General features: G+C 48.5%; 1 protein-coding gene across 3 annotated transcripts in view; it reads left to right on the forward strand.

The window, feature by feature from the left end:
- Gnal (G protein subunit alpha L) overlaps positions 1-11,083 on the forward strand; it is a 120,004-nt gene that overhangs the window by 85,185 nt on the left and 23,736 nt on the right. The window lies entirely within an intron of this gene.

Genomic DNA, 11,083 nt, shown 5'->3' on the forward strand with positions numbered 1-11,083 from the left:
TAAGCAGCTTAGCAAGACACTGTCTCAAAATAAAGATAAAAAATGGCTGGGGGTGTAGTTCAGTGGTAGAGACCCCTGGGATGAATCCTCAGTACCAAAAATAAAATAAAATATCCCAGAACAAACACTGCCTTGATTGAAGAGTGTAGTCCACCCTGTTTGTTGCCTGGTTCAATCCTCAGCCTCTTCCTTGCACATCTTACCAAGCTTCTGACGGTGTTTACCATTTGCTGTATGTTGCTAGATTCATGCAAAAAGCTGTGAACATCATGTTTTACATAGTGAAATAAAACAAACAAAAGAAAGCATCCTTTCAGTGCCTTCGAGCTGTAAATTTCAACGTTCCCAGAAGTGGAACTGTGTGGGGAAAGCCAGACTGCTCCAGCTTGGCTGGGTGAGGCCCCAGCCCCAGCCTCCGGGTGCTGCTGGGGCCCCTCTGCAGCCTGCAGGCACCTAGCTCCCCAGGGTGTGGTGGCCACACTGTGCATTTCAAAATGCACAGCAAGTGCCAACGCAGAGTGGTATTTTATTGGAACAAATATGTCCAAGTGGAGTGGAGTGAATACAGGGTATCTCGGATGCTCTGTTTACGCTTTTGCTCATTGCAAGTGAACCAGAAGACCTCTTTAGCCATTTTAATAGGAACAAAATTGAAATCCAGTGATCAGAGGTGAGAGTGGAGCCTTTGCCAGGTTGGACACCGCTTCATTCTTGTTGGGCAGGAGGCTGTATGGAAGTATTCTGGCACGTGTGGATGGCTGGTTGCAAGCAGTAGCAGAAAAATAATTTTATTTTTGTTTTCCTTGTTGCCACAAGGAATGTTTTAAGTTAAATTATGCTGAAATGTGAAAAAGAGAATCATTATAAATTTTCTTCCAAGCTGAGTTTTTAACCATCGTGAACAACTCTTCGCAGTCCTATAGCATGAATGTGAAATCCCGTCAGTACTCTATTTACGGCACTGGAGTGGGCTGCGTTTTCCCCTGGGAAGAGGGCAGCTGGCCTGCCAGGGGAGCTCCAGCCCCTCTGGTGTTAGAGGAGCAGGCTGTGCACCTTTGTCCCTTCTAGGTCTTGCTCCTAGGGGGGGAACTGCTGTCCTTCAGTGCCTGCATCCTACAGAGAACCAGCAGGGCCGGGCGTGGCTTGGGGGTAGAGCACGTGCTTAGCATGCAGAGCCCTGGATTCTGTCCTCAGTAGGCACATTAAAAAAAAAAAAAATACAGTGAAATGATAATGGCAGGATCTAGATAAAAGGTATTCAAGTGTTTTCTTTGAAATTATTTCAAGTTGTTTAGTGTTTGAAATGCTTATGGTAAAATGTAGGAGGAAGAAAGAAAACATGTAAGTGTACGTGATCCGAAGTCTCTAGAAAAATGTCACATAGTAGCACAGCTAATAAATTGGAGGTCCCCCCAAATTACAGTCCGATAAGGCATTTGAATATGTGAGGGGTTTCTTCAGTTATTTTCAAATGTTTGCAGAATCCTTTGAAACACTTCCAAGGAGCCCAGGGAACTCAGATGGAAAGCCACTAACTACGACTGCTCACCAAATATACAGTTTCAGAATAATTTAAGAGGCGTGTCCTGTATTTCTTAGCTTCACGTGCACCTAGAGGAGCGCTCGTATTTGTTGAAACTTACCACAGAGGGGCTGTTCCATGCACGGGATCTGAGTTAACATACTAGTCCTCACACTGACCCCAAGGAATTTTTGATCCTGTCAGGCAGAGGAGAACTCAAAGTCACACAAGACGACACAGGGCTCCACGGCACCACACTACCACTTGATGTGGCCAGGATCTCACATTTGAAACCTGAAGATTCTGAGAGACTCTTTTGGAGTAAAATGTCAACAGGCATTCTGTGACCTTCCAATGCTGGCCAGGTGGTGCCAGGTACTAGTGTCAAAGATGACGAGCACGGCCCCCCAGGTGGATTGTCAGAGGGCTGCCACTTGCCCAGATTCTGAAGTGACTCTTGTTGACTTTCCATGTCAGGCTACTGCATGGTGATGGAGTTGTAGGAGCTCTTATCAGAAGAACTCTCATGACTCAATCATAAAAAGACCAATGCCTCACCTTTTAAATGGCAGAGGACGCATCTTAGTAGACCCTCCCCAGTGAGGTGTATAAATAGCCATTAAGCGCGTGAGAAGATGCTCCGTGTCCTTGGGCATTAGGGACCCAGAACCCCACTTCATACCTCCTCCATGGCTCTAACCCAAACAGCTGAAAGCAGCATGGGCGGCTGTGGAGCCACCGGCACCTCCTGCTGCTGGGGGAACGCTGGTGGCCAACAGCATGGCCATTCTAGAAAGGGACCCCCAGCCCCACTCCTGGTGGACACCCAGGACCTGCCAGCTCACACCCACATGGAAACCCACAGACAAGTGCTCCAGCAAGGAAGAGTGGGGACAGCCATGTATGTGCCCAGGGATGGCCAACAGATGACAGAGCAGCTAGCCACCAGCGGCACCATGTCACCCCTTGAAGGAGCCGGCCACACACCTAGGGGAGGGCACTGCTGTCCTTCAGTGCGTGCATCCTACTGATGGATGAAACAGCTGTGCTAAGTCAAGGAAGCCAGACTGAAAGGCCACATGTTGTTTGATTCCTTGTATATGAAACGTCCAGGCTGGGGTGCAGTCGGGGCAGAGCACTTGCCTGGCACACTTGAGGCCCTGGCTCTGCCCGGTACCACCAAAGGAAAAAATAATCATTGCTGTGAAGCGCCCAGAGTAGGACAGAGTAGGGACAGAGCAGATGGGGGTCCCACAGGGCTGAGGGGTGGGAGTGGACGAGTGGTCACTCCAGTGGGCCCAGGTTTCTTTTTGGAGTGATGGAAATGCTGCCGCCGTGGAGATGGCTAGTGATTCTGGGCACACAGAAAAGTCCCTGAATCATGTGCTTTCTTGGACGCATCGGTAGCATTAATCTAGAGATGTCTGATCACCTAAATCCGCCTGGTTCCAGGGTCTTTCTGGCCAACACCAAGGCCCAGCAGGAGTGAACAGAGTGCTCTGCAGAGTGCTCCCTTCCACGATGGTGCCTCGCCAGGGTGCCACGGTGCTTCCCAGAGCTAGAGCCCAAACAGTCAGCATCCATGCATACTTTCCTCTAAGAGGGGGAGGGGAGAAAGAAAAGTAAAAATGCAGATGCAAGATGTGGGTCCTATAGTGAACATATGTATGTCTTAAAATCTCAGACTTGAGCAGGTGATTGACAGGTTGTTTCCACAGGCTCGGGACTCGTTCCCCACACAGGGCCTGATGCAAGGACGGCTCACCAACATGAGATGCTGGGGCACGTAGCAGCACTTCCTTCCTCTCACAGCCAGATAACAACGTGAACGTGTGAGTCTGACCAGGGTCTGTGAGCTCCCCACTCTGGCTAGGCCAGTGCGCCTTACTGACTGCTCAGGTGAATCCGTGTCCGGTGCTAGAACAGCCTCTGGCCCCATAGTAGCTGTGCCGTGAATTTGTCAACAACTGGATTTTCACATTACAACTGCGCTTCTTAGCCTTTCTCTACACCATCATTCATTACTCTCCTGTAAACAAAATCAATGTTTCTGTGAAGCTAGCCAGATCTGGTACATTATCCGTTATCTGTTCACCATGGCATGCTTCACAATAGCCAAAAATGGGGGAAAACAGTATTCATCAACTGATGAAAATACAGCACAGCTGTATAAGGGAATATTATTCAGGCATAAAAAATAAAAGTTCTCAAGGCTGCACATGTGGCTCAGTGGTAGAAGGCACGCTTAGAATGTGAGACCCTGGGTACTATCCCTAGGACCAAAAAACGAAACAAAACAAAGTGAAAAGAATGAGGTTCTGGTATACCCTACTATGTGGCTTCCTTTAGAGCAGAAGTGTTGACTGCCTTGGAGAAATGGGAAGTAGATCATGTAAGTACTTCCCTCTTCCCAGGAGAAAGTGAGAATGTGTTCACAAGACCAAGAAATACAATGAAAGCTTTGTAACAGTGTAGGATATAAGGAAGCTGCTTTTAACAATTTCCTATCAAAGAAAGCATTGAACAAGGAAAAAAGAAAGTCCTTCCTTCAGCTAGTATGTGCATCAGTGATTAGAATTCAATACCTTTGTTTCTGCAGATCCACCAGGATCTCTGATACCCACAGAAAGCTACGTTTGAAGTCAAAGCTCTCCTGTATTATTATGTTCACCTAAGGAAATCTAAGCACAGAATTTCCATTTGCTACTCACAAGAGGAAGTTGGGTGCAGGGGTGCCCTTGTTTCTCATTCTACTTGATATTAGTAAAATCCTTGAGCTGGGCATCACCTCTGTGAGGAGGGAATGGAAGGACCCCCTCCCGGCTCCCTGAGGCAGGCGGTAATTGCTAAGGAACAGAGGCTCTGCTAAGCTACATGCGGCGGCTAAATATATCTTCTTCTAAGAGAGACAGGACTTAACAGCGTTTTGCCAAAAAAGGCAGCTCTGTGTTACCCTCAATTGAACGTGTTTGATGACATCTCAGATTTCCTAACGTGAGAAACTCAGCATAAGGTAAACGTTGATTCAAAGGTCAGTTTCTCTTTCTGGTTCTTCCTGTAAAACATGGTATGAGCTGAAGGATCCTCAGCGAACCAGCTCCCAGACCTCTCAGATACCAACCCACAGATGCTCAAGTTCTTACATAAAATGGAATGGTATCTGCCAGTAACCGGCACACAACCTGCCGCAGACTTCAAACCATCACTAGATGACTTCTGACACCTAAGACCGTGTGACTGCCCATAAGCAGGGGTCATACTCTACTGTCCAGGGAATAACGGCAGGGAGAAAGCGTCTGTGTGCTGAGGACAGAAACAGTGTCCTTTTTAATGGAATTTTCAACCTGCAGTTGTTGGCGGGTTGGATATGGGGTGCAGACCCTATTTGGTCTCTGGGGTGCCCCTCTCAGGAGCTCCCTGGTGTGGAAGTCCTCAGAACACAGCTCTCCACCCCGTCCTGACCATATGCATCTCCTTCTTCCTTGAAAGTGTCCAAAGGGGATGGAGGGGCTACAGGGCAATGAAGCTGACCAGAGGCAAGGTACTGGTGGCAGCTGGGAGAACAGGAGACACAGGAGGCCTGCGTGAGCAAGGGGCTGCCTTCTTTCAGTTCACGCACATGACATTGTGGAATTCTGAGTTTCGTGTCCACCTGGTTGGAATTCAGTTAGCTTTCAGTTCTCTTTACCCACAAGCTTACTCTCAGAATACACTTCTCCTCCAATGTGCTCCGATTTCCTACTAGTGTTGCTTTCTAGGTGGTTATTTAAAGACTGCCTGGTTCCTGCAAAGAGATATCTGCCAGAGGCCTCCCTCATCCAAAATATTGAGACTGCTCGGCCAGCACCTTGTCCCTAAGTTGAGGAGACCCTTCTGCTCCTGGAGTTCTAGGCCAGAGGCACAGCTCTGGGGGTCCCAAAAACTCAGGCCTGACCACTCAGCCCAGAAATCACGTGGAAAAAGCAGTGGTGGAGAGCAGGAAAGGACCTTTGATCAGCGTGGCCATGTTGAAGGCGAGTGGAGTCCAGCACCGCAGCAGCGCTGCCTGCAGGCCCTGACAGGAGCTCAGCAGTAGCAAGCAAAAGCTGGCCCAGAGGGGTCCGTGTCCCAGGCAGTGTGGTCATGCCATGGTCCTGTCGGTCATCACCTCAGGTCTGGTTCTGCATGGAGACTCTGCAGAGGTCCTTACTAGACCTGAGGGAGCAGCCAGGTGCCCATGAGCTGGGCAGCCTCTGTTCCTCTCCTGGGGTAGTGCCTCCACTTGGGGGATTCCATCATCTGTCTGTGAGGCTGTGCTGTACCTGGAACCCAAGATGACTGCAGGTTTAGGGCAGTGACAGGACACGTCCAGGCACCGCTGCAAGGGTCTACAGCCAAAGGTCACAAAGGCTGGCAGTTGGATGTCCTTGCATATCTTGCAGATACCTCAGTTACTCTTAGCCTGGTGTTCTGGGTCTTAAGGCAGGACGAGAAAGGTCAGGTAAACTTAGAGCACATCAACCTGTATGACACTCCTCAAGCCCTGCACCGGTAGAGCCAAGCAGGAACCCAACTGGAGGTTTAAAGTAATAAAGGGGGCTGGGATTGTGGCTCAGCAGTAGAGTGCTTGCCTAGCACAGGCGCGACACGGGTTCGAATCTCAGCACCACATTAAAAAAAATAAAGGCATTGTGTTCAAAAAAAATACAAAATAAAAATAAAGTAATAAAGGAAGCAGGGCGTGGTGGTGCATACCTGCAATCCCAGCTCCAGAGGCTGAGGTAGGAAGATCACAATTCAGAGCCAGCCTCAGCAACTTAGCAAGGCCCTAAGCAACTCTGCAAGACCTGTCTCTAAATGTAATACAGAAAAGGGCAGGGGGTGTGGTCAGTGGTTAAGCACCCCTGCGTTCAATCCCCAGTGCCAAAAAAAGTAATAAAGGAGACAGTTACAAAATACAATCAGAGATGCCAGGCTTTGTCCTGCTTTTAATCGCCCATTGGGCATCTGCATGCCCACAAAGAAAGTCAGTGCTTTTAGCAAAAGCATCTTCTAACTCACTGTTGCACTTTCATTAGAAGAAACTCAGGGAGAGATCACGACCTCTGTGAGTGGACTAATGTAAATGTGCCCTCTTTGCCTGGCTTTTGCCTAAATGCTTGATTTACCTCTACTAACCCAGAACTTGGTAGATATTATAGAATGCAGGCATGAACTGGAAGATTTTAGCCCACCTCTGCCGGCTAACAGAAGAAAACATCTCCATTGTAATAGTTCAGATACCTCCTACCTAATGACTTAGTTCAACATCATTTTAGAGTTGACACTTTTGCGGGGAGTGGGGGCACTGGGATTGAACCCAGGGTGCTTAACCACTGAGCCACATCCCCAGCCCTTTTTTATTTGGAGACAGAGTCGCCCAGTGTCTTGCTAAATTGCAATCCCCCTGCCTCTGCCTCCTGCAGTTAGCACTTTGCCCTTGACTCTCTGTAGACCACAGTGTTCATGTTTCAGAGGAAGCTGGCAACTGCAGTGGTGTATTATGATAGTACAGAAATGATAAGAAATATTCTGCCTTGTTACAGGATCTTTTACATTCAAATTAGAGGTGTTAAAATGGATCATCTCAGGGCTGGGGCTGCGGCTGGGTTCGATCGTCAGCACCACCTAAAAATAAATAAATAAAATGAAGGTATTGTGTCCAACTACAACTAAAAATTTTTTTTAAAAAAAAGGATAATTTCTAGTAGGACTCCCTAAGATAGGTTATATTTGATTTCTAATACTGCTTTTCTTCCTAACTTAAAGATACTAGCTTAAATTAACAAAAATATCTTTGTTTGGGCTCAAAAACTAAATTTCAGGCCTTCCTTCACCGGAAGAAATGGCCAAGACCCCTTTCTGTGAACACTAATGGTCAAGGAGCCCAGTACGTAATGTGGGTTGGACAGGAACTGAAAAGGTTTTAAATGGTTCTCAGCATACCTGGCTGTTGGAATGGGCACTTCTCTCCCTTGACCGTGACCATTTTAAATCACTTACCCTTCTGAAGCTTAATTTAACCAAGACACAACACTAAGTAGAAGTCGGGCCTCAGGGTGGGGCAGGTGCAGCACTGATCAAGGACGTGGCAAGTCATGTACACATTCCCAGAGGGCAGTGACATGGGTAGACACTGCTCCCTCCACTCCATCCACTGTCAATAAACCCCACACTGGCCCTGGGAAGAGGCCCAGCTCCCAGGGGTCTGTGTCCATTAGGTGTAGTCAAAGCTCTCAGGACACAAGATGAGGTTTTAGTAGACAGCAGAATGGGCTGGACCCTGCAGGCTGAGTTTTTAATTTATGGGTTGTAGGCTCAGGTATAAAAGAAAATTACATGAGAAGGATCAGCTTCCACGTTCCTGCAAAGCAGCACCACAGGGGGCCAGTGCTGCCCTGTCCAGCCTCAGGGAGTGGTCGTGAGGCCAGTGCACTGCCCTGTCCAGCCTTGGGTACGTGGTCATGAGGTCAGTCTGCTGCCCTATCCCAGCCTTGGGCACGTGGTTGTGAGGTTATTGTGCTGCCCTGTCCAGCCTTGGGTGTGTGGTCACGAGGTCAGTGTGCTGCCCTGTCCAGCCTCGGGCATGTGGTCATGAGGCCAGTGTGCGTCAGAACCGTTGGTGGGATGAACCAGGTATTGCCCACAGACGGCCAGGCAACTGTCAGCTATTGCAGGGAAACAGCTTTCGTAAAGGGAAAAAGGGACATAATAAGATGGCCAGCAAGGAACAGAAAGGAAAATATGTGGCCTACTTCACAGACCGAGTAACACGTGGGTCTCCAGTTTCCTACCACATTTCCACAGATGTGGAGTCTGACATGAACACAGTGTGCGCAGGTGGCTTTCAGTCACTCTGAGGAACCTCGGCGAGCGGTCTGGTATCTTTTTCGTAACCACTGAACAACACTGCCAGCCCGTTTTATTTTTTATTCTTTGACGGGTCTCACTGAGTTGCTGAGGCTGGCCTGTAACTTGCAGTCCTCCTGCCTTGGCCTCCCACATTGGGATGGGATTATAGGCTTGTACCACCATGCCCAGTCAGATTTTTCTTTATTCCTAGGAAGACAGAATAAAGCCTGCCCACCATGAAGGCCCAGGGTCAGGGGGTCACTGCTTTTACTCAGTGCCAAAAGAAATTCTGAACTGTCTTAGAGGAGCAGGGCATTTAGATTCCATCCCAAACTTACCAAATCAGTAAGTTGTTCAGGGAAGAGAAGTAGATCTCTCTGTTAGTATAGTGGTAGATGCCAAACTAGGCCTTCAGGGCATCTGGAGCAGGTTTCTCTGTCCAGAACTGAGTCACCAGGCCTCAGAGGAGCGACAAAGCAGTGCCGGCCACTGTCATGCCTCGGCTCTGTTCCCTGCTGAGGCTTCCTTGCTTTTATTGGTTAAACTTGACATCATGCTAACATAAGCTGAGTGTAGTGACCATGAGATTGTATAAGCTTTGAGGAGTCTTAGGGTTTTGAATTACAGCTGTGTTCCTGTATAAAAAGGCGACAGATAGGAAGACAGATGGTAGACGGATGAATGACGGGATGCATCTCAGGGGTACAGTGCTTCTGTAGCATGCCTGAGGCTCTGGGTTTGATCCCTAGCACTGGAAAAGAACAGTGATATGAGGGAAATTTAGATACATATATGTGTGTGACATATGGGATATATCAACACATGCATGTATCATATGACGCACATACACGTAGTCACATAGTCCTTGAAATGGTCACCAAGTGGCTGTGTACACAGAACTGTTTCCTTTACCTGCATTCACACATTCAGCAGGAGCTCATGGAGCATCTGCTGTGTTGCAGAAGGACAGGGATAAGTGATGAGCCAGTAGGCCCCGTGCTGAGGGAAGGAAGGGCTGTTGCAGAGCGAGGACACCTACAGAGCCACATGGGTGCAGTCGTGGTGGGGAGGACTTGGTGGCTGAGAGAATCTGAAACACACAGGGTCTCACGTGTACTGGCCTCATGCTATACCACTGAGCTTCAGCCCAAGCCCAGGCTCCTGAAATATTTTAACACATAGGACAAAATTAAATTTTGTGTTTTCTCCTTTTTTTTTAATGTCTTTAGATTTAGCAAATGATTCATTCTTTCCCAATGAAATCGGATCTCATATCCTACCTGTGTATCTGAAGATTAAATACCTATATGGGTTCAAAAAGGGAAATAAAAGTTCCAAATTATAGCATATATTTCCTAACATGTTACAATGAAAATAATTAACTGGTTTGACTCACAGCTTTCTGGAAACATTGGCAGTCTAACAGAACATTACTTCTCTTCACTGAGAAAGATCTGCTTGGCTAGGGGTGCAGGGAGCCACAGCCACGGCTAGTCCAGTGGTTTGAACTGCACTTTCATCCCCCATATTAGATCCTGCAGGTTCTTAGGAGCAATCTTAACTGTCATAGGCCTGAAGTCTCTTTTGACAGTAATCACCAAATAACCTTCCCTTTGTTCGTTGCACGCGCGCGCGCGCACACACACACACACACACACCAGTGTAAGACAAGCTTAAAGCTGTCACCCCCAGCGGGGGGCAGAGAATGGGAAACACATAGAGATGCGTTAGACACAGATGTGGGTGAGGCCTCAGGGGTTCCTAAGACTCTGACCTGAAGAACCCATGGAGGGGGTGCCATGGCTAAGTGGAGATGAGGAGATTTGGGGGCAAGGACTGAGTTCAGTCACCCCGAGGAGCTGCGAAGGGTCTTGTGTCACAGATTATCCAGGGCCAAGGAGATGGAGAGCTCAGGAAAACCTGCTCCAGATCCTGCTGGCAAGGTGGGGCCCCTGGGGGCGGGGACCAGAGGCAGGGCTTGGCTACTTCCCCAGAAGGGCATGGACAGCAGGGGCCAAGGTCCTCCAGGTCTGTCAGCCCTGTCTCTGACTGGCTTCTGAACTCTGCCAAGGTCCTCCAGGTCTGTCAGCCCCGTCTCTGACTGGCTTCTGAACTCTGCCCCTTTCTTTGTACATTGTCCAGCCAGGGTGGGGCCCCGGCATTCCATGAGCAGCTTCAGGTGGTGGCACCTTCTTTTAGCAGCTACACTGCAGTGAACATTGACCCTGCAGTCCCTGCAGTCCACACAACCCTCCTTCTTCTCAACACGACAGCTGCTGAGTCGCCTCCCTTCTTTTAGGTCAAGTGAGCATCCTCTGTTTTTCCTAACCTACCTGGAACAGATGCCCCATTGTTTTGTGCCCGGTCCCCACACATCCACGGAACCTGGTTTCTGCCACATAACCAGATGTGTGGTCTCGGACAAATGCCTTTGGGCTCTGTGCTTCCCTTCCCTGATCTGCAGACTGGCAATGTTACCAGTATCCACCTCACAGGGGCTGCGAGTTAAGTCGTGGAAAGTACCTAGAACAATACCTGGCACATAGTCCTTAATAAATGGTAGTTGTCACAATCATCATCATCTCTCATGATTATATTCCAAACCATCTCACCTAATTAGAATTTGTTATTAAGAAGGTACGCATGGTGAACACCGGCAAATCCAGCTACTCAGGAGGCTGAGGTGGGAAG

This window comes from Marmota monax, unplaced genomic scaffold (assembly GCF_021218885.2).
Source record: "Marmota monax isolate L192 unplaced genomic scaffold, Marmota_monax_Labrador192_F-V1.1 WCK01_AAM20220418_F8-fsc00254, whole genome shotgun sequence".
In the NCBI taxonomy this organism is placed as follows: Eukaryota; Metazoa; Chordata; class Mammalia; order Rodentia; family Sciuridae; genus Marmota; species Marmota monax.